The following is a 3,077-nucleotide window of genomic DNA, read 5'->3' as shown; positions in this document are numbered from 1 at the left end:
ATTTTACCTAGGCCTTAACAAATATGGAAAGACATATCTTCCTCTTGTCTACAAACCATACAAAGACTTTTATTGCAATTCCAATTTATAAGTGGGATGCATTTTAAGGAGAATAATCAAGTATAAGAAACAAGACTGTAGTAGGACATAGCAAAATTATCTTTCTTTCTCTAAAACTTCTCTGTCAACCAATTTAGCATCATAGAATCCAAAATGGATTAACAATTTAAATCTACCTTAGTGTTTACACTGGAGCAACATAAGCCCTATACAGAGAAAAGGGGGAGTAAGATGCTAGATTGGTCTTTAGATCAATTGAATTTTGGCCTTCTTCAGGGACCATAGACCCAGATCATCTTTCCTAAGAGATCTTTGTGAGGTAGTCTCTTTAACCAGTGAGCATGTGGGTATGTGAAGAGTAACAGTTTTGGCGCCAAGCTTGTAAATTACTAGCACTAAAGAACCTTCCCTTCCTTCTCTTGTACAACATCTGCCTTATGTACCAGGTCTGTTTTTAAGATTAAAAACACGTGGTCAGACACAGACAGTGTCCCCACTTTTCTAGATCTTGCTGTCAAGATCTTATGTGTGAATGGGCACATGGATATCATATTAAGAAATGAAAAACCTTTTGCAATAGTTTAGACCAAGAGAAAACCTAAAATTGAATTCTTTACTTCTTTCCCTGTGTCTTCTGTTTGTCTGTCATTTGTAGTCTTTGATTTGTTTGTCGTGTTGCCTGTCCCCAAGAAAGGGACTTGTCCTATACTTATTGAAGAACACAGAAAGCATGCTATGGGAAGAGAAGTAAGGGTTACATTTCTACAGAAACCTTAAGCAGAGTTTTGCAAAGGAAGAAATTATTTTACCAACACCCACAGGCCCAGAATAGCATTTGAAATCATACACAGACATTAGTAATCTATATTCATATGCCACTTTCAACATTTATGGGTTATTTGTTATTTAAAGTTGTTTTTGACTTGCTGGCAGTGTTCACAGCACACACATACATTATTCTGTGTCAGGGGCATGGAAGAATACTATATAGATTAAATATATAAGTTTAATGCTGTGCATTTAGTTTAGGTTGTAAGAACTTATTACATGGGAAATCCAAGCCATTGAAGCTTGTTTCCTGTGTTCTCTTTTATTTATTTATTTATTTATTTGTTTATTTTTGGGGTTTTTCGAGACAGGGTTTCTCTGTATAGCCCTGGCTGTCCTGGAACTCACTTTGTAGACCAGGCTGGCCTCGAACTCAGAAATCAGCCTGCCTCTGCCTCCCAAGTGCTGGGATTAAAGGCGTGCGCCACCACGCTTGGCTCCTGTGTTCTCTTAAAGGGAGTTTAAATGTAAACAGGTGAGCACACAGTAGGACAGCAGGTTAAATACACAGTCTTAATTATTTTCAAGGCATCCAACTGGGTAGCTAAGTCTGGGAAAAATTGAGTCCCTTCAAAGGCAAGAAGTATTGTTAGTATCTTTGCAAGACCAAGGGCCTCTTCTCCCATTGATAGCTGACTAGGCCATCCTCTGCTGCATATGTAGCTAGAGACACGAGTCCCACCATGTGTTTTCTTTGATTGGTGATTTAGTCCCAGGGAGCTCTGGGGGTACAGGCCAGGAAGCATGAGTGGGTGGGTTGGGGAGCAGGGTGAAGGGGGAGAGTATAGGGGATTTTTGAAGAGGAAACTAGGAAGGTAGATAGCATTTGAAATGTAAATAAAGAAAATATCTAATAAAAATAAATAGATAAATAGGTAAATAAATAGCCACAGGCAGCTATAAATATCTTATAAGAGATGGATAATTACAGGACAATTTGTCTTATCTAGGTGGTTAATTTATATCAATATCAATTGGCTCTGAGTTAATTGTGTGGGCATGTTTTGTGGGGTGAGAATTTATCAATATAAATTTGACATAAAAAAAAGAAAAACAAAGAAGTATTGTTAGAAAAAAATATCACCACAAAGGGAAAAGGAGAAATTAATCACATCATCAATGTAGTAAATGTGGTTTAACACAATAGGAGAACAAGGGTTGGGTTCTATTAGATAGCCCTGGTCTGCCTTCATCAAGTCCTACTGGAGCCTTATGAAGAAGTGAAAATGATACTGTGTGCAGATCCAGGGCCCTTACTGAAAGGTTAAGAATGAAGTAGAACAGAGGTCCATGCAAGTATGAGCTCGACTCCTTTTTACGTTTTAATATTTTAATTCATCTATCAAAATAGTGTTGGGTGTGTGTGTGTGTGTGAATCCAGAGGACAACTTGCAAACAGGAGTTAATCTTTCCTTTTATCATGTAGGTACATTAGGAATTGAACTCAGGTCATCAGTGTTGGGAACAAGTACCTTGACCCACTAAGATATCTTGCCAGCCCTTTGCCTTCTTCCTTATCGCAACTGAGGAATTTTATGTGTGTGACTTGGTTATTTTAGGTAAAAGACTCTGAAGACTTCATTGTGAAATTAGGAAATTTCCTCAATACTTATGGCCTGAGAAATTATTATTTTTTGTTATTTGCTTAAATTATATTTGATGGTTAGAGGTGTTTTGACTGCATGTATGCCTCTGCATTACATGCAAGAATGTTGCAAGCAGAGGCCAGAGCAGAGTTTCAGATCCCCTGGGAATGGAGTTACAGATGATTCTGAGCTAACATGCAGATACTGGGGGAATCAAATCCAGGTCATGCAGAAGAGCAGCCAGTACTCTTGGTCATGGAGTCATCTCTCCAGCCTTTGTTTTTGATTTTATCATTTTTTTATTTGTGTGTGTGTTACCCATAGAAGCTAGAAGATACCCATAGAGGTTAGAAGGTGGCATAAGATCCCCTGTAACTAAAGTTACAGGTAGTAAGCCAACCAAATGTGGATGTTAGGAAAGGAACTTTAGTCCTCTGGAAGAGAATTATAGCCTTACTGTGGAGCCATCTCTCCAGACTCAGTCTAAGAAATTCTTTACCCAAATGTTCTTACCTGAAAAAAGAAGCAAGAGTATGGGACCATGACCATGACAGTCAAAGATATGATGGTACATATATATATATATATATATATATATATATA

Source organism: Mus caroli, chromosome 5 (assembly GCF_900094665.2).
Source record: "Mus caroli chromosome 5, CAROLI_EIJ_v1.1, whole genome shotgun sequence".
Classification (NCBI taxonomy): domain Eukaryota; kingdom Metazoa; phylum Chordata; class Mammalia; order Rodentia; family Muridae; genus Mus; species Mus caroli.
Note: the sequence above shows the minus strand (reverse complement) of the source record.